The sequence below is a fragment of the Leiobunum rupestre genome, chromosome 4 (assembly GCF_980474605.1).
Source record: "Leiobunum rupestre chromosome 4, qqLeiRupe1.1.hap1, whole genome shotgun sequence".
In the NCBI taxonomy this organism is placed as follows: Eukaryota; Metazoa; Arthropoda; class Arachnida; order Opiliones; family Sclerosomatidae; genus Leiobunum; species Leiobunum rupestre.
In genome coordinates, this window is record NC_143387.1 from 40,244,385 (window position 1) to 40,266,224 (window position 21,840).

Below are 21,840 nucleotides of genomic sequence, written 5' to 3' on the forward strand. Positions count from 1 at the left end.
AAAAATTAAAAATAAACAAAATTATAAAAAATAATTTTAAATATCATTCGCCTAGTGGTCTATTTGGGTGAAAGTTTGATAATAGACGGTAAAATAAATGGGGTGGCATTTTTAACCGTCACCGTCACTTTAAACTGGACCCTAGCTAGGGAGGGACCAATAATCTAAAGGGAATCACTGTTCTGGCTTGAAAAAGCACGCGTTAATGCGGGGAATAGGAAAATCACGGAAAATTTTAGTAGTTTCGCTGAGAAGCTGGAGCGTTCATGTTCAAGATTCAAGATTTGATTAGTAACCTGTACAAGTACAGCCTCTTTAGATCGAGGCGGCTCACCAGATGGGAGCACAGTCAGAATATAGGAAGATAAATATTTAACTATTATAACAAACAACTAAGTACGATTTACATCAAGTATAGCAATGTTTTAAAGGTTTATATCACGTAAAAAAATATATATATATGTATATAGTGAACCAGATTTCAGGTACATAAGTTTAAGTTTAAATATGAAACCATTTTCAATTTGAGCATTATTTTTCCAAATGCTGGAATGGAATATAAAAATTTTCATTTCGCCAAGTGGGCATTGCTTTGCCAATCTCTTCGAATTTTAGAGGGGGAATCTCCCCCATCCCCGAATTCCAAGTGGGTATTTTACCCACTTGGAATTTACCGTGTGGGTAGTGCTACCCACTATACCCACACCTTCCGCCGGCCCTGGAGAGAGGAATATCTCTTCATAACAACTAAACAAAATTGGCTAAAAACCAAGGAGATCTTGCACAAATTATAATAACATAATTAAACCTACACGAAATGATCCTTGGTCAAAATTTAAAGGTGAGAAGTTAGCATCACCGGTTTTTTCTATTTCACTTTCAACTGGATGTAATTTCTTTAAATTAAATAAAAAAATTATTTTGACTATTTTTACTTGTTTTAATGCTATGGAAACCAAACCAGAGTTGGAATGGCTTTTGGTGTGACCCACCTTTTGCCATTTACAATTTGTATATCCCGTTCTAAAAAGTGATCATTACAAATTAAATCATGATTTGAATGTGTCGCGATTTACAACAATTGTCCATTAAGAAAGTATTGTAGGTTTAGATAAGGGAAACCTATAGTTATACAAAGATTTTAAATAAGAATGAATATTTATCGAAATAATATGATAATTTAATCCTACTTATGGAATGAAACCTTTCTGGTATTGTTTTACTTGTTATTGCGTAAAAACACTAATATTAACCTTTTTTTTTTCAAATAAAAACAGATTTTTAGTAGAAAACACTTTTTCTATAACTTTTTAATAAAAAAATCACAAAAACGAATTATGAAACATAAAAGTACTACCCGTTTTTCAAATTCACCCCAAAAGTTTTTGTGTCTGATTTTAAACCGGATAAAACATAAATATTCTTAAGCGTTAGGTTACTACGTGGCAGGGCCAAGCGCTCACTGCTCCTCGTAACGTCTCCGTCCTAGCTTCCACAAGCCTTTGCTTCGTAACGGAGACAATGCCTTGTGGAAGGCAGGACAGATACGAAACAGAGAGCCAGTGGGTGCCTAGTAGTAGTACCCCAGGAATACGGAACAACTGCCGGTTGTCTGCTAGTTATCGCTCCCGTATATTTTTGGCAAATCAAACTCCGCGTAAGGTGTCTATTTCTTTATTATGTCTATGGCTAACCTCTGATGTCTTCATCCACAGCGAGTGCTGGACAAACTAGAAGGACGTGTCTGAGGTCCTCCAATGACGCACCACAAAGTCGACATCCCGGCGGTATCTTTTGTAGTTCATACTGCCTAGCGCCAGTCAACAGCGCCCCCGACCTGGCATCAAATAAGAGGCCACTGGCATAAGATCCGTCATAGAAATATTCCATCTGTGGGGTAGCCTTCATACTATATAGTCCTAGACAAAATGGCGCCGTTGCGTTGTTGTCGGTTAAATGATTAGGCCTTAGTAAGTTTGAAACCTTTTATTTTCGAAATTGGGCCTTTAAAAGTTAAAGTAATGGTAATTAACCATTGTGTTAAGTAAAAATAACCAGTAAGCCGCGTACGGCTGAGGTTTTTTAATCAAATTTATTTCAATCCATTTCATTTCTAAACTTAAAAAATTGAATGAGCTAAGCCTAACCTAACTTTCTCGCACGTACTAGCGGTCTCATAAGCCCCAACTCGCAGTTGTAGTTGAACCATGGATTAAATAACCTTACTGGTTATTTAATCCATGGTTGAACAGATTTCTTGAGGCGCTTTGGTACGAGTTTTTTGTAAATTTTTTAATTTCTCCAAATTTGTTTAGGGTTTAGCTTTTTTATCCTTTTTCATGATGGACTTTTTTACTTATTCGCTGATTTTATCACTCTCTGCAATGCAGTCCATAGCCGTGGTTCTTATTAACTTAACAATTCGTAGTTAACTTCAAAACGCGTGATAAAATATTGAAAAGCTTTCTTGGAGTACCCTCAAAAATATTATGATGGAATTTGCAGTAGGTCGTCGTAAATTCAAGGGTTTTGAATTCAGATCAATAGATCTTAAAAGAAATTGATTTGCAAAACTTCAACGATTACATTATATAAATAGGCGCGCGCTGTATCGGAAGTGATAATCTTTTTGGCAAATGCAGATAATTATTGCTAAGCCCGTGTGATTCGATTTATGATCAGAATAAATGATTACTCGTTCGTCGAAAAAATGCGTCATATCGTTGAGATTCACGCGTTTTAAATTTAAAAACCTTTCCTTTTGACGATTTTTATTTTCAAGCGGATAATTTCTTTAAGCATCTATGGCCTGAGGTATTTTCAAATAATGAAAATGTTATTTTCATTATTACCATTTTGAACGAAGTTCGCTTAGATGCTGTATTTTGACTTGTTGTTTTAAAAGAGCAAAACGTTCGATTAATTTGCAGTTGGACTGACTACAAAAGTGGTGCACGCGAGGGCCTAACCACTTCCTCAAATTCTGTACACCGATTACAGCGAGTACGGCAATCACTTTAGTACAGTCAAAGCTGTACACCGATTACGGATAGTGGTCAGCACCTCGGGTGCACGTCATTAACACAAACACATTTGGGTAGTCTCAAAACCTATAGAAAGAAATCATTGGGACTTTTATTACAGCAATATTTTCAAGCAACGTCTTTGAGTATAGATAATTTGCGGCGCTTTCGCCTGGGGGCTACCATTTTTATTATTTCCCCGTTACAACCCCCCAAAGTCACCTTCACTAAGGGTAACCCCCTCAATATCACCTTTAGTAGGATGAAAAAAGAATATTTCTTCCCAGGGGAATCCCAGCTGATTACATTGTAGTAGAGACATAGACACGGCACCATGTGACATCGTGAGCGATTGTAGATTTTAAGCCTTGCCATTTTAGCCCGTGTATTTTAATAATTTTGATTTTTGTGTATAAAACATAAAACTAATTAAGCTAACCTGTAATATTTGTGTTATCTTAATTACTAAGGAAATTAATAGTAAATCTCAATTTCACAAAACCCTAAAAGTTTTATCCCACGCTACAACTATGTTTTAACATTAATAGAATTAACAGTAGGATAGTAGGTACTGTATGGAACACAGCTTTTCAACAACAGGGCTACCAAAACATTTTTACGATCTTCAATTTCAGACGCCGCAAAAGGTATATTCGCGGCACCCTTTGGCCCGAGAAGAAACGTACAGTTAATTCAAATTTTGGGGGCTCTTTCAAATATGGCGCCCTAGGCCGGGGCCCGGTTTGAGAACGGTAACCGTGTGAACTTGAAACCAACACTGGCGTTTGTCTTAAATATTCACATTTTCCAAAACGCGGGGTAAACTGTTTGAAATGTTGAAAACATTAGTGACCGTAAATGTAACCCATGGTCTCTTGGAAGTGCAAATAGTTCACGAGCCTATTTTAAATTTCCAGGGAGGGCCCGATTTTAAGTGGGCGATTACAAGGGGCCCCGCAGGCAGCGCCGGACTTAAAGATCCTGGGCCCATAGGCAGATAAGGAGTCTGGGCCCCTTTTTAGAAATATAGTAAATTTTGGTAATTGTAAAACAAAATCTTCAACGCAGTTCAATCTAGCAATTTCTAAAATTTTAATGAAGATTGATATTATAGGTTCATGCTTTCGTTAACGGTACTTAAGGTCACTGGAGGGTCCCTTCCAAGGATGGGCCCCTAGGCCTAGGCCTAGGTGTGCCTAGGCGGAAATACGGAACGTGCGAATTCGAGTGAACATTTCGGGAATCATTGAAAACAATTTATTACATTAAGCCACCTGGACTATCAAATCCGAATTTCTAAATTTAAAAAATAAGGTATCCTGATCTTAGAAAACGCAGTTTCAATTCTCAATAGTCATTGCATAGAAGACGAAATTTCGCCATCTCTACATTCAATACTTAATAAATTTAAAAAATATGAATGCTTTACATTTTGGTATTATATTAGATATTTTTGAAACCAAAAAGTAATTGAATTAAACTAACTGTTTTTTACGAACTTCGATAAAACAAAAATAAAAAAATCGCCAAGAAGTCATATTTCCGAGAGCCAGGACCTGCAAGTCACTGTTAAGACCATGGAAATTTTTAACCTTTACGGCCGCCACAAACGTTCTCTATTAACCAGGTAGCTTTTTTGACATAATAAGGCTTGGCAAAAACACGACGTTCTGTTTACAGGTGAAAAGTTTCCATTATTTCCACAAGCACTATATATACAATACCTGGCGGGTCCAGGCTCTCGGAAATATAACTTCTTGGTGATTTCCTTGGAGGATGATTTACTTAAGCGCCTATTAACCAATATTTTTCGTAAATATTTGAAATGATCCTCGTCTGCAATTGACGTATGTACGGACGGGACGAGTTTTCTGATTTAGCGTCTACAACTACTACTATTTTATCTAGAATGTAATAGCTTTACTCGATGTAGAACTTCGACGCGCAAATGAAAAGAGAAATATATATTATATATTTTATATTACGGCGGAACTTGAGATATCGTATAATATATAGAATGAGCGTCTTAGGCCCGAAGCTAAGAGAGAAGAAGGTTTGGAGGGGGGGGGGAAACGGGGGCGAAAAGAAAATGTGAAATTTCCGGAATTCTAACCAACGTTACAGAATCTTGGGCCGGAAATTCTAGGCTGTGATGATAAATGGACGAGAGATAGGCGAGTTATTTATGCATGTAAAACACGGCTTGTTTGAAGCTTTCTGCCCTCCCTTCCCCCTTCAACGACTCCCCTGCCGCCACTGCCATATTTGAAGTTTTTTTTCCACGGCGACCATCCCCTTAAAAGCGGCTACTCCTGCGAAAGCGTAGCTGTTGTCAGTCCATTCATTGTTCACGAATTTTTAATTATCGCACTATCAATGATTATTAATCTTTTTTTGAGTCATTAAATTGGGATTGAAAATGTAATTATTGAAAATTATTTTTGTAAATTACTTGAATAAATGCCAGTGTTCACTTTGATTGACCGTGGAGGCAACACTATTTTGGAAGTTAAAATGGCAATAGTATTTAAATATCGGCCTCAAAATGTCTTTTTAGGGCTTAATAATAATAATAATAATAATAATAATAATAATAATAATAATAATAATAATAATAATAATAATAATAATAATAATAACAATCAGCTAGGCTAATACCCAAGGCATCACGTTAGGCCCAAGTCATCGAACGACTTTTAATGCCTTAAACAGGTGGCCGGGTTACAATGCGTAGGAGGGTGGTAGCAAGCCCTTCATATCACGCGAGCCAACAGCTCCCTACACTAACTATAACCGCGTATCTGTTTTCGTCGGGGTATAACATTTAAAATGAAAACAATTGCTGGGAAAAATAATAAAATTTTCTATGTTCCTTTTGTTGAGAAAGTTGATTAGCAGATCCTCTTTTGCTTGTTCGTTACGTTAATAGATTCTGGCAATTATCAGTTACTATTATGAAGCGATGGTAAAATAAACTAATGACAAAAAGGGGATAAAAGAAGGGAAGTTTTCCTCCCCCTTTCGCTTACTTTCTACTACTATATACTCTTGGTTATCCCTTTAAAACTAATACATTAAATTGGCAATTCCGATAGATAAAAAACATTGACTAGGAGGAATTCAAAACATTGGCCAGGAGGAATTCAAACGGGACCACTTGTTTTTGGAATACGGTTCGTGCTTACGTTGCCAAATTTTACTTCCCTCGAAACTTGCAAAGAATATATATATATATATATATATATATATTTCTTCTGTGGAAAAAAGTGTTAGAGTGAGGGTATTGAAAAAGTGTAGGCTGCTGGGAGAAAAGGCTTCATTCTTTCAAGAAATGGAAAGAGTTCAGAATGAATGCGCATTTTGAAAAAGGAGATTTTGGTGGTTTTTTTTGCACCGCCGAACCTTCTCTTATCCGTAGCCCGGCCACCGTTTTCTTAGTCGAGGGCGTTAGACGGTGGAACGAAGCTTGGAAGGGTGAAAGGATTAATCCGGGGTTCTCTAGTCAGCTAAAACTGTCTACGGCGGCGGGAATATGAAATTGGTTTGGCTGCTAAACGTTTAGTAAATTTTAAGAGGAGGTGTTCCAAATCTGCCAACGTCACCGTATTTCTTTCAGCGCTCGATGACGGCCAATGTTGATTTATTCATTCGCCCACATATTCATAAAAATACTCGTGGCTTACCGACAGAAACGATTAGAAACTTGAAGCCGAATATAACGAATCTCTGAAACGGACGCATTGGCAAATATTTTAAGTTTATTTTAGGTCAGTAGTCATCGAGTGATTCGTTGATTTAAAAACTCCGGTTCTGTGGAAGCGAATATTTCGAGTTGGAATGGCTGCCGGTGGCCATTTGGGCAGATAAATTCTGGATGAGCAGTTTACTCAAAGTGTAGCCCTAATACTCCGGAACGTCTAATTGTTCACGGTGCAGAGTAAATGTTCATGTCCATTTAAAAAAAAATGTTTGTAAACATATTTACGGAATAGCTGCTATAAGAGGGATTGAAAAGTTTTCATTTGAGTCGAAACAAATTTTAATCGGGTAGAAACGTAAACGAGGACGACCGTAGCAATTAAAAAGGGCTTTAATAGTTCAATAAAATTAATTAATAAAATTAAAAATTAAATTGAAAAAACTAGCGAATTACTTTTTTAAAATAAAAATTAATTTTTTTTTAACTGCTGTGCGCGCAAATGCTAATTTCTTTTAATTTTATGGCAGAAAATCTACTGCCTATTTTCATTTATGTATGTACTGCCGAGTTATTTTTTTTACCGCCGATTATATATTAGCGGAGTAAATTTAATCCCTGGAACTTACGCTACGAAGTATGCGATGATGGAACTAGAGGCTAAAGCAATACTCCCATATTCGCAGGCATTCAAACTATCGATAGTATTGGTCAAATTCCAAATCGTGGCGGTCTGTAATGCAAACGTAAGTGATTTTAAATGAAATTCTTCGACATACGGTCGATGGTGCCAATTTAAGTCTTGGGCACCAAAAGTAAACAGGTATTTTACGTCCGCTTAAAGGGGAACGGCCAAGCTTTTCCAAATATGGCCTTATTTCCGTATCAAAAGATTAACAAGACGCTCAATATACTAACACGTACCTTTTTTTGCCTTGAAAAAATAGCTTTTGGCCCAAAAAGTTGAAACGAAAAATAACGCCAGGTGTTTGGGTTTGAATTTTCGCCGCCATCTTAGGGGCTGCCGCCAGAGCCCCTAACCCCGTATGAGCGATTTGCGAACTATCCTAACTTTTAAAAACAATTTTTTTGCGTCTTCAGCAGCGCGCGCTTTTACGTTGTTTTTCTGTCTCACCGACTTCGCACCAGGTGTCGCGGCGGACGCGCGCTTTTCGATTTCCCGAAATTTCTTTATTTTATTAAAAATTAACCACTCAATATTTTTTGATGCGGTTTTCGCCATAAATTTTAGTTTTTATGGGCTATAGGGCCATCTAACTGGTTAAAGCTTGACCGTTCCCCTTTAAGCATTTATTTTATTATTTGACTAAAATACCGAATATAGCGTAACATACTGCCACTACTTAAAATTGGACTTACACAATCGATAGTTTGATATTTCGATCAAACTGGACGCTCAAGTTTGTACATTTTAAAACTCTTCGCTAAAAGTATCTTATAGTTTAAGCCCTAAGAAGATTAAAGTCTGTAACTTAATTTTTGTTGTATAACACTGATTCTCGCCAAATAATGTTTATTTGAAATAATTTGCGAATTAAATACGAAATATCATATAAGTTTTATCTTCCGTCTTACGGAGTGATGTAGAACGAAACCGGAAAAGATTTGACCTTTGACCGGGAAGCGAATTAAAACAATCTTCATTTTGCAAATGAAAAGCCCCCCTCCGCGAGTCCGCTTTCTAAACGAAAAAGGAAATTTCGCCAGAAGAATAAAAAGAACCGTTGGATGCCCTTATCCTTCCGCCCACCTTCCGGTGAAATCGCGCAACACCGCCAGCTGACAGAATATACAATTTAAATTGAAGACACGCAAAAAATAAAATACACGAATGAGAATTTTTCAAGTCGAACGATTCCCGGCGGAATTGGAAGAAAGCGAGCGAAGTGGAGGACCGCCTTCTTACCAGAGTTTCTCCAACAAAATAAAAGTGGGAAAATGTAGAGAAGGAAACGGATTGTCCGCATAAACAGAAAGAGACTAAAACCAAAGACAGAGGCCCGATTTAAGCCGCGCAAATTAGAATGAGGAAAAATGCCACCGCGACACTTTAGGGCTCTCTTCCCAGATTGCCCCGCTGAATGTAACTACTCGAGTACGAATTTGTAATCATAATACGGCGGGGAAACGTACTTAGCATAAACCAACCAATTTAAATATTTATCGACTACGCCTATTCCGTAAACTCTTAAACTATATTTATTTTAAAAATAGTAAAATTGTTATTAAAATATTTAAAAAATAATATTTTATTTAGTCGCGGGATAAATAGAATTACTTTGTAGAGCTTTTACCAGCGAGGATGCTCCGGGTTTAGTAACGTTTTCTGCCAACAGATGGGGTAAGGTCCGAATATTTAGCCTCTAAGAAGCTGAATGCTTAGAAACATCGTATTTTAATTAATTTAATTATTTTATGGTGATTTACATGTTTAGAAGTGTTGAAACTGCAAAAAAAAACCAATAGAACGTAAATCTATTAGGCGCTATAAGTATTGAGAATGATGACTATTTTCAGGGTTCGAATTTAAAAAACCACGGGTTTTTTTGGGTTGGACCCACCTTAAAAAACCCACAATAAAGCCCACTTAAAAAACCCACCTTAAAAAGTTTCAAAAATGACGAAAAAAGTTTAAATTTATAGTTAAATAATAAAACTATATTAAAGAATTTAAAGAATTAAACTTTAATTCTTTAAATTCTTTAATATTACAAAAATATGGCTTTTTATAAACTTTCAATCAATATGTAGCAGAACATGGAGCAGACGATACTTTACGTCTACGAAAGATAAGAATAAGGGTGAGAAATAAGTAGTGTTAAATTGTAAATAAAAAATTAAAATTAAGTAAATCATCGATTTAGGGTATCATTTTAGGTAAAAACCAAAAAACCTAATGGGCTGGGTTTTTTTAAACCCTGACTATTTATAATTAAAGGGTCTAAAGCTTAATTAAAGTTTATTATAACAATAACTAGAGGATTAATAAAAAATGGCTACGAACCAATCTGAGAATACCCAGACCTAAATAAAAAATAAAAACTATTCTAGCAAAAATGACATAATGTTTTTTTATTTACTGTTCTATTTTTCAAAATCAAACAGTTCAATCAGGTTAATCTTGATTACCTTTAGGAATATGACCAACAAATGGTAAAGGTTGGTGTTCAATTTTACCTGCGTTTCAGCGCAGAATATCATAGATTCAAAAAGCTAATAAGGGGAATATAACCTGCAAAGCAATATTTATGGAAGACCCCTTCAACTTGAAATTTCCCTGTACAGTAGCGCCAAACATTTTTAAAGCCAAAGGCAAAAGCGACCAGAGCTGCAAACGTTAGTGTTCCACACTAAATACCTGAGGTTATATTCCATTTAAAGGTAAATATATTTTAAAGTTTCATCCAGTATTCTAAATTTTACTCCAAGATTTTGAAGTTTCAAATATTTCAAGCCTTGTCGGAAATATTTTAATAAAAAATAGCTATTATATTTTTTAGAACATTTACTTAAATATTTGAAGAACCAGCTTTTAAATACATTAAGACCATTCACTGAAATAAATTTAAAACCATTCAGTGAAATATTTTTAAAACCTTCTATTCAATATTTTTAGAACATTCACTTAAATATTTGAAGATATAATCCCTGAAATATTTGAGGACGTAGAATCTTTCCGACTCGGAGTAAGAGCTTTAGAAATTCGATAAAGCCACTCGTTCTTTACGAATATTTTAAAGTGAGGTAGAATACAATGGAACCAATGATGGCCATTATAGTATTAGTTGAGCTAAGCGCAAATATGCTTACCTAATCTTAGAGGATAGTAGGTACCCTTACGAAAATGGAGGATCATAATTTGATCCAAATTTGATTTAATTTATTGGATCCAAATGTGATCAAAAACTGGACAGATCAAACGGGGATCCAATTACAGTTGGATCCAATTTGGTTTTTACTTTAAGACCTCTCGATAAAAATTGGGATCCAAATTGGATCAAGTAAGGATAAATTTTATGAAATTTGAATGCCAATTGGATCCAATTTCGTAAATTGGGATCCAATATGTATCACAATTTGATCCAATTTCCTAAGTTGGGATCCAATATTTATCACAATTTTATACATATTGGAATCCAATGAGATTGGATCAAATTGGGATCCAATGAGATTTGGAACCTGACTGCACCTAATGATATTTGGATCCGGTCGGTATCCAATGAGATTTGGATCAGCTCTTAATTCAATGAGATTGGATCCAGTTGGGATCCTAAGATATACTTTGAAAAAAGGTTATTTTGGTGGCATGAATTATAATTAAATAACCTTAACAGCAGATACTACACTTTTCACTTAGCCGTGAGAGTCACTTACAGTGTAGCACATGTGACAATTAACTATATACATTAACCATAGGCAAACGGAGTAGAACTGTCAAGCTATGTGGAAAAATTTCTTACATACATAACAAATCATGCCAAGAAACGATAAGGTACTATAATGAAAAGCTAATGTTTAGGCCAAAAACCTAGGAAACCTACGATATCTGCCAAACGTCATCTACTTTGGCCTAAAATAAAGAAACTGATCAAAAAACGGCACGTGCATCACTTGCTCCAAGTGCTCAAAACGCGGTAAACGAAAATAATTGAGGTAAATATAACAATAATTAACAAAATCAATGAATTATATCCCCACCCAAATCCCTTGTTTTTACACCTGGTTGCGCTTAGATGGTAGATTAAATAAAACAAACAAATGTAATTGGCCAGAACCGAGTGACGTCACTGTAACTTTGGGAAGGCTAACTATTAGAGAACCGACTAGAGTGTAGAAGGCAGGGAAAAGACTTAAAATAAGACGACGCGTAAACCAAAACCACCCAAACGAGGCTACCTTTTATAGCATTTTTTACTAACCTTGGGCGTTACTGACTAATCCGCCAGTTTCAAATCGGCGCGTGGTCCATTGCAAAAATCGTTCTAGTTACATTCTGATTTCTATGCGGTAGAGTTTTATCGAAATGTTGCCAGTTGTTCGATAAATTTAACTATTGAAAAAAATATATATATTTACTGAGATCGATATTGTTCTGGCGGTCTCGCCAGACATAAAAAGTAGTCATCTAATCTCCTATCGCCTTCTATAATTATGTTTATACCATTGAGTTAGGAATATTTACTCTAGATTCTTGAACACTGAATTGATATCCGCTATGGTGTCTCGGTTGGGACCACTTTCTAGAAACACTTACGGCGGCTGTCATTTATCATTATACGGTGCCGTCATCTATTTTATAAATAATGTATTTAAGCCACCGGCTTAAGTTATTCTCAGTGTTTCTAACCGCTGGCGGTAGATGACGACACCGTACAAGATTCCATACACGATTCCAAGAAAGTGTCCCGGCGAAATATCAATTGGATCCCAATTTGATACAATTTTATTTGATCAAATTAATTTGGATCAAACTTGGATTCAATTCTTAGTTAAAAGATTTTTTGGATCTAAAATTGATACAATTTTATTTGAACAAATTAATCTGATCAAATTAATTCGGATCCTACTTGTATCCAATTCTTAGTTAAGATTTTTTGGATCTAAAATTGATACAATTTTATTTGAATAAATTAATTTGATCAAATTAATTTGGATCCAAATTTTATCCAATGCTATTTGATCAAAACAATATAGATCAAACATATTTGGATGAAACTTGGATCCAATTCTTAGTTAAAAGATTTTTTGGATCTAAATTTGATAAAATTTTATTTGATCAAACCTATTTGGATAAAACTTGTATCCAATTCTTACTTAAAAGATTTTTTGAGATAATTTTGAACGAGAAACAGCTTTCACAGATATATTCTATTTTTAAACTCGGTCGGTAGGCGGCGATACTTGTGGCCAAAATTTAAACTACGCACGAAGGTAGTCAGACGTATTTCGCAATTCCGTTTACGACACGTTCACTTGGCAATTGCTCCTTGTTTCAATGTTTGCTAAATACTTAAATATTTTATAACGCCCTCTAGCGAGACACTCTTAAAATATATTGGTAGCGTCCCTTACAATATTTTAAGTAGCGTCTCTTACAATATTTTAAGTAGCGTCTCTTACAATATATTAGGTATCGTCTCTTACCATATTTTAGGCATCGTCTCTTGTCATATTTTAGGTAGAGTCTCTTACAATATTTTAGGTAGTATATCTGAAAATATTTTAGGTAGCGTATCTTACAATATTTTAGGCAGCGTCTATTGTCATATTTTAGGTAGAGTCTCTTACAATATTTTAGGTAGCGTATCTTACAATATTTTAGGTAGTATATCTTAAAATATTTTAGGCATCGTCTCTTGTCATATTTTAGGTAGAGTCTCTTACAATATTTTAGGTAGTATATCTTAAAATATTTTAGGTAGCGTATCTTACAATATTTTAGGTAGTATATCTTAAAATATTTTAGGCAGCGTCTCTTAAAATATTTTAGATAGCGTCTCTTAAAATATTTTAGGTAGCGCCTCTTACAATATTTTAGGTATCGTCTCTTAAAATATTTTAGGTAGAGTCTCTTACAATATTTTATGTAGTATATCTTAAACTATTTTAGGAAGCGTCTATCCCATAGAGTTTACCAAAATACGAAGTTCGGAAGATAGATAACGACGAATTTATTTTTCTCAGCTTTCGCTTACATATTTAAGCATTAGCGAAACAAAATAACTAAATACAAAGTCTAAAATAAATCGTGACTTAACTAAGAGGAAGCACTCGGAATAAGAAAATGTAAAAGCGAACGAAAGGAAAATCAATGTGAGCAAACTTTTTGGTAGCAAGGCGCCGCGGGGAGAAGAGTTGCCACCTTTTTTATTCGACATTATTAAGGTTTGGAGATGCCTTGAAGGCTTCCAATTTGCATGGTATTACGCTTAGGTCTACTACGAAGGAATTTATTATGAAAAAGTAGCGGCGAAAGACACAGCGCTGCTGGGCTGAGAAATTGTCTCAATTGGACTGCCCAAAGTGACTAGCGGGGGAATTCCCAAAAGAAACAAGCCAACGGTTTACTCGGATTAACCCCGAAGAGGAACCCGTCAAGTGGACGCGACTGACGGAAAGACAGACGACGCTTCGGAATACCATCAACCTCCCTAAAAACTCGGAGTACCGCGAAAAATTCATCGAAAGAATTCAGATGAGCCTTGAATCCCGCGCCGTCACAAACCTTTCTAACCGAAGAGCTTTTTCTTCTAACCTTTCTATTTCTGTTTCCTCCCCCCCCCCCGCCACCCCCTTTTTCTAAAGTTTCTCCGAAGAAGAATAAAAAAAAATCTAATCTTTTCTTCTTCAAGCATAAAATAGTTTTGGAATTGAGAGTGCTAGGTGCCAGTTATGAAAAAAGTTTCTGATAAACTTTCAGTCCGCGTTGCTTCATTGTTCTGAGCTTTTTCATCCCTGACTGCGCATTCTTATAATATTGTAAATAGTTACTTTTTAAGAGTCATAGAAATATATTTTGATGTTACAATCTACATCAAAATTAATCGTGGTTTCAAAGAGTTTTAAAAATGTTCAGCTTAAATCCTAGAAACTCTTGAAAGACGATTGACATTATTTATTTTAAATTTACATAGACCATTCTATAAAATACTACTTATTTGGTTATTTACTTTTGTGTATAGAGAGGCTGAAGGCTTAACCCGATTTTTCATGAACCAGGGCGGCTCATTATTATCTTTTATCTGGCAAACATGCAACACTGGTTGGCTCTCCCGGGTTCGCTATAAATATCACTAAATAAATGTAATATGTCTAGCCCAAATAAGGACGGAACATAAGAGAATTCTTAAATGCAAAGAATAATGAGAGTTGCTAGTCCTACAGCAGTAGCCTTCTAAGGGTTTTGGCCGGTTTCGCTCGGATTTTATAGAATGGTCTGTTGCATAAAAGGTTTTGCCAATTTTATTATAATACCCGCCAGGGGCGTAGGAACGTTCTAGAAGTTGGAGGGGGCAAAGATAAACGAAAAGTTGTCTGGAGAATGGTTTTTAATTTTTAATGGAGTGTAGCTTCTACGAATGCATGTTTACTTTTTACTACTATGCAAATTGGCGGGAAAAGACTGAAATTTAAACACAGTTGAGGTTCTATAAACTGTATATGCTTTTAAAATGATAATTTGAGCCTTTTGAAGATTTCAACTGACCAAAGGTTGGAGGGGGCAATAACATTAGCTGCCCCTCCCAGCAAAATTCTAGGGAGGGGCATTGCCCCCCCCCCCTGCCCCTCCCGGTTCCTACGCCCCTGATACCCGCAATATTTCCTCGCATATATTATAGAAGCAACAGTTTTTTAACTGAAATAATAATGTTTATTCTGATAATTTCTACGTATAAGAAGAGACAGATATTAAAGTAAAATAATATTATTTTAGATAATTTTGATAATTCTTCTGTTGTAATTTTAATTTATCAATAAATCACATGCCTACTAATTCCATTTTGAAAGGGAATAATTTCTGGAAATTACAAGAAAATAAATTAATTATGGGGCCGTTAATGACGTGGTTTTTGTTTGCGTTCTCAGCAAAGTCGTGCTACTTAATAGTTTCATTAAAGACACCTAATGGTAATAAGCCTTTCTATAAAGTCATTACGCTTGCCGAACTTGTTTTAATGTATCGCTTTCGTCACGATATACGTAGGAGTTCAGTTCAGTTTCGAAGGTTAGATCTTTATAAAAAGGGCCACTCCTCGAATTTTAATTCGTGTCTTGTTCAACTTGTTTAAATCGCTCGAAACCCGTTTACGCTTAAATATCAAGACGCGCTTTTTAACAAGTTGAATAAGACATAAATAGAGTCTATTGGCTATCATAGTGAAACGTCACTACTACGTCACGAGTGACGCGCCCGATACATCTAAACAAGAAGGCCAATGTTACTTTATAGAAAGGCCTATTGATCTCTTGAAATCACCCGATGTTACTAGCACTGTTAGAGAAACCCGGTGGTACTTTTTCTGTGGGAGACTCTCTATATGGTACTTGTTCTGTGGGAGACTCTATATATGGTACTTTCTCTGTGCGAGACTCTCTACATGGTACTTGCTCTGTGGGAGACTCTCTATATGGTACTTGTTCTGTGGGAGACTCTCTATATGGTACTTGTTCTGTGGGAGACTCTCTATATGGTACTTGCTCTGTGGGAGACTCTCTATATGGTACTTGCTCTGTGGGAGACTCTCTATATGGTACTTGTTCTGTGGGAGACTCTCAGCGGCGGCCTTAGGGCGGTGCGAACGGTGCGACCGCACCGGCCGCCGTCATAGGTGGGGGCGCCGAAACGGGATCAGGACGACGGGACCAATAACTTTTGACCGCAAAACCGAAACGCCTGACCTCGCAATGAGACCTTGCACCACTAGAAAAACTTGCTGGGGCCGCTACTGGAGACTCTCTATATGGTACTTGCTCTGTGCGAGACTCTATACATGGTACTTTTTCTGTGGGAGACTCTCTATATGGTACTTGATCTGTGGGAGACTCTCTTCATGGTACTTGTTCTGTGGGAGACTCTCAATATGGTACTTGAAAAAATTAAAAATATTCAGAAATTTATTGCACATTTAAGATTCTCATCCTCAAGAAAATGACTTGATCCAATACCTGGCAGCATGACGTGTCGCCGTAGCTTTGGCTATGGACGCCATGCTGGTATGCTTTTTTCCAATTGGAAAAATGCATGTGTGACGTATTATGTACTTCATGATTTCTACTGGAATCAAGACACAACCAATTCTGTTTGGATCAAATAATTTTGATCAAAGCGCAATAAAATATAATTGCATTCATTGTAATTCAATAAAATATAAGACATTTTTTGATCAAAATTTTGATCCAAGTTCAGTTTGGATCTGCCCAATTTTTTATTTATTTATTTCTGCAATTAAATTTTATCTACATTTTTCGCCAGATTATTTTAATATTACTCTCTTCCGTCCTTTAAACTTCTGTTTAAACGGATTTTATCAAAACTTATGTTCTGCCGCGGTACAATATGGTTTTTTTTAAACAAATAACCTTACGTAAAAACTAACCATGTTAAAAAAAAATAAAATCCACAATTTTCCACGTGATTCTTCATTTCTATTGCCAAAATATTTAAGATAAGACTTTACACCTTTTCATCCTTAGAAACTGAAAGTTTTAATAAAAGAATGGCATATGAATGATACTCAGTTTAAAAAAGTGTTTTATTTATACTATGACTATGTTGAGACCAGTGAACGCAGAAACTTCAACCAGTCAAACTCCAAATTCCACAAATTATAGTAAATTTTAGTCTTTCTAACAGAGTATAATAGTTGCACTAATGGGATAATTTGGTATTATCAAATTTCGCCCGAATTTCTTATCCCAAAATTTTCTCCACCTATCTAAAATAAATATATATTTTGAAAAGTTTGATATTAAAACCACGACACATTTTACCCTATAAAAAATCAATAAATAACATATATAGAAAGAAATCATTTTATTTTGTTAGCGGGGAATACCTATAACAACATTTGAGTTTCTAGCGAAAGGGCTCCGATAGCGTCACTGGAATCCATAAATCTTGGAATTTTCAATTTCGAAGCAAAGAGCGAAACTAAAGAACGCGTTTGAAATATGGTCGGCCACAATAAAAGAGGGTTTTAGGGGAGAAGGGGCCCATTTTCCACTTCAATATACCCAGTCATTTCCTATCTGCGGGGGTTATTGGCAGAATGTAATACTCGGGACCCTGTTGCGACCACCTTCTATATTTACTCGAACGAAAAGACAACGGAATGGCTCGCCTACAAAGAGTACATTGGCCATTTCAGTTTGTCGTTCCCGATTCCAACGTGACTTACGACCTAACCATGTCGAGATCGAACCTATTTTTATCACCCTAAGGGTGTCGAAACTAGAGCGTATCACTCTAAGGGTGTCGAAACTAGAGCGTATCACTTTCGGAGTTTTGAACCTATGCGCTAAAGGCCAATTCACACGAAAGACTTACTCTAGCTGGGTTGCCAAAACACTTGACCAACAGAGTTTCTTTAGAAATGGAGATACACTTTCGTAAAACTTCGGTATAAATAAATTTAATTTTCATACCTATCTTTTCGATATATTTAATTATTAAAATCAGTCATGATAATACCGAAAGCCCAACTACAGGCCCAAGCCCTTCATGCCACGCGAGCCAACAGTTCCCTACACTCACTATTAACCGTTAATCTCAACAACATTTTAAGGTAAGGGAAAAGCCCTTTCACTATAAAAATGGCAGTCGATTTATGATAAGAAATACGAGTAACATTATTAATCCAGTTCACGTCCGTAATTGCTTTACCTAAATTATCGTAAAATAATAGCTCAAACCCTTTTAACAAGAATTGTTTCTTGAGTAAATCAAACAATTGCAGTAAACAATAGTAGTTAGTATAAACAGAACCTCATTCGCAGCCTCGCCGTCACACGCACACACTCACCCTCACACCGTTCGATCTCGAGTACCTGTAAATCTTGTTTTATATATAAAGATTTCTGGAGCTAGGCGAGAGGATTATGGCTGGTAGAAATACTTTGGCCCCGACGAAATGGGGACGTCTGGGTGGCTCGTATATCTAAAAGGCGGTCAAACGCTCCATGATCTCTCGGAAGGGAAAAGAGGCTGTTGGGAAAATAGGCTGAACGGTAACCGTAAAAAAGCGGAGGTACTTTCGGGTCCGTTTCTTTTTTTGGGGGAAACGAGCGGGCCATAAATAGCCGGCAGCCGTCGACCCGCGGGGGCTCAATTTCATTGCCGGAGTAATGGCGGCCTCCGAACAGGTAAGGCTCCTCTGATTTATGACAAACCTATTTGGCCTCATTGGATTCGGGTCGACTAAAAGCTTCGTCCTCATTTCTGGCTCGCGACCCTCCGACACTCGCGCTTCATCTTCTCCGGAAAAAGATGATTTCCAACCACCGCCGAATGTAAATACCGACGATGGTCGACCCTGAGGACTTATTTCCACCAATCATCCGGCGATTGCTTTCTCACCGCCTCTTCAAAAAATTGACCAAAAAAGAACGGAGACTAATTGGAAACTCCGACTTCCCCATAGGTCTTTGCTGGATTCTTCTCTCGTCCCAACCTTTTCTCGAACCTGCTGGTAAAATTTAAAATATGTTGGTCCACCATGAACGTGAAAATTCATCCTTCCTTCGAAATTTGAGACACATTTTTTAGAGTTTGACCCAGGCAATTCGAACGTTTCAAAGAAGATTCGGATAATATTATTGTAATAATTGAATTTAGTAGTGGAGTTATTATCGCGGCTCTCGCGTTACCCTTCTCCTAATATTTGTATCACTTGATCTCAATGCTGGATTTATCATTAAGCACTTTAGGCACAGTTTCTAGGGCCTATGAAAGATCTTTTATGGTCGACAAAAAAGCTGAAAGAGAGCTTTAAGAGCTTACGATAGCGAATCTAGAGCCAAGTGCCTAAGGCCTACGAACACCTAAGTCCGCCACTGCTTGATCTAACGACCTTGACAAACGTGACGGGTAGTAGGACAGAAATTTAACAACTGGCTGCCCTGAGCTAGGTGACCTTTGTAGACGTTAAATTAGAGAATGAGGCTCCACTATATTATGAGGCAGCTGAGGCCCTATGAAGCGGCACACTTAGCACCTAGGTCGAACTAAGCTTGCTCCGAGAAAATATAGCTTCAATTTATTGAATTACATAACCCAACGAAAATGTGATTACTCTATTCGATGGGGACCCGTAAATAGACACAAGAGGGTGATTCGCGTATTCACATTGAGGAGTGGCCAGCGCCCTCTTGTTTCCAACCTCGCCCTAGACATTTTCAATTGTCCAACGGGCCACCAAGAACAGACTACCAATTTGACGCCAAAAATAGCGAACATATACTGAAAATCTAGTTTCCTTGTCACTGGTTAAATCGCGGACACGAAAAACAACGAAACAATAATTTGAAATGGTAAAGAAAATGGCGCGAGAGACAAACAGAAACGTCGCTTTCTTCTCAATTCGAATTCTCGAAACAAAGTCGTTAATCAAGGAAGGCGGCGGGAGCCAAACACCAATCTCGGCCAAAGCCGCGATCATATCAACTTCCCCTATTTTCTGCTCCGCGGGCATCGGATTCGCTTGGTTCGCCTCATTTCACGCAGCTGGCCGAAGTGCGATTGAGGATTGCTTCCATCCGAGCCCCCTACAATCTTGTCTCGCAAAAAGCCTCATAGGAAAGCCTACTGCGTGGTTGCCGGCCAGAATCGAGCCACTACAGCCTCTTCTATTAGGTCCAGTTACATCGTCTAAGACCCAGCTGGTGGAACTAAGAATTTTCGCCTCATCTCAATTGACTTCAAAGCTCCATTACCTTTTTTTTTTCACTAACAAGTTTTCGAGATCCGAGAAGGTTGACTTTGGGGGAATTTTCAGTTTTACAATTATACCATAACAGTTTACCATTTCTGGAAATGGGATATGCTCCCCAACTTATTTGAGACTAATGCAAAAACTACTACCCGAGGTGTTACACACCGATTTCGTTCAAACTCGAGGGATTGGTAGACCTTCATGTAACTTGAAAAATCCGAAAGGGAATTTATTCAATGGGTAACGGTTTTGCCATGGCAACGAAAAATGTTTTTGACAACATAAAATTGAAATTTTTCCTATTTAAGCCATATCGGTTCATTTTCACCCATTTGGTTCAAATTGATCAAAATGTGATCAATTTTGATTTTTTTCGTCAATTTTCATTTTTTTTTTTATAATTTTGGTATTTAAAATTTTTTTTTTAATTTTTTTAGATCTATCGGTCCAAATCCCATGTTATTTTCAATGGGAAAATTTCCTTTTTAGTTTGTCAAAAACATTTTTCGTTGCCATGGCAAAACCGTTGCCCATTGAATAAATTCCTTTCCATCATCGTGCTGGAGAACTTCCATGGTTAAATTGAAAACAAAATAGAGTTCATTTCTGGTAGTCTGTAATTTATTGTTTAGAATTTCTGCAACTATAAAGAGAAAACTTGACCATATGAGACGTACCAGGCTGGTGTATATCCACTTCTACCTGAAGATAATTTCAATTACTATATATAAAACGGTTAGTGATCCTTTTTTCCGGTTCAGGCGGCTACAGCGATATCTCTCGGAACATGTTCTGACGAGATTTTCCTTAAATTAAACGTTTTAATCAAGGAGATTCTCCTTCGTCCTGTGCCGGTAATAATAACCGGTATCCTCTTTTAGAGACGCTGCGATAGAGCGCGGGTTTATTTAATACGGGCGCGGATGAAAGCCCCCCTAAGGGCGCCTTCCACGTTGGTAAGGAGCTCCCGCTTCCAAATAGAGAATCCTAATAAGACGTTCTCATAAAATTCTATTACACCCTAGAGCGATTGGTAATTGTAATTCACGGCGAGGGCGGCGGGGAGCCCGCGATTTCGTATCGCGCAAAATTGCGACCGACTCAATTTTGGAGACCGGGAATATTTTTTTCCCCGACTCTATCTCCTTTTTGCTCGCTCGACGAATGCGGAGGGATTTCTAGTATTTTGTCCTAAAGGGATTGTTGCAATTTATTTTATTTCTCCCTTTTTTTCCGGAAGCGAAATAGTTGCTATTTTAATTAAAAGGTACAAGTACGGACTTATATACGAGTACGCGTGTCTTCGGGGCTTTTTAAGAGCGAACCTTTAAAATTGGAGAGCGTACAAAGTAGCCCCCCTCCCGGGTTCGTCAAGGGCACGGCCGGCTATTCAATTCCACATTTTTCAAGTGGTGTTTGGTGCCTTTACTAACTACGGCTAGAAACCCCTTTGTCATTAGACAACTTCGTAGTACTTATAATGTTTTTTATTAAATTTTTTACTGTGTGTAACCAAAGTTGTATCTTAAATTTTTTATTTATCACACACACAGGTGCCGTTTAAATTTTATTTTATAATAACTTTTATTATTTTTAATCCAAAGAGCACGCATGATCATTTCACATTTTGGATTGATTTTGACCCCGTAGAACACTTCATGGATGGCCA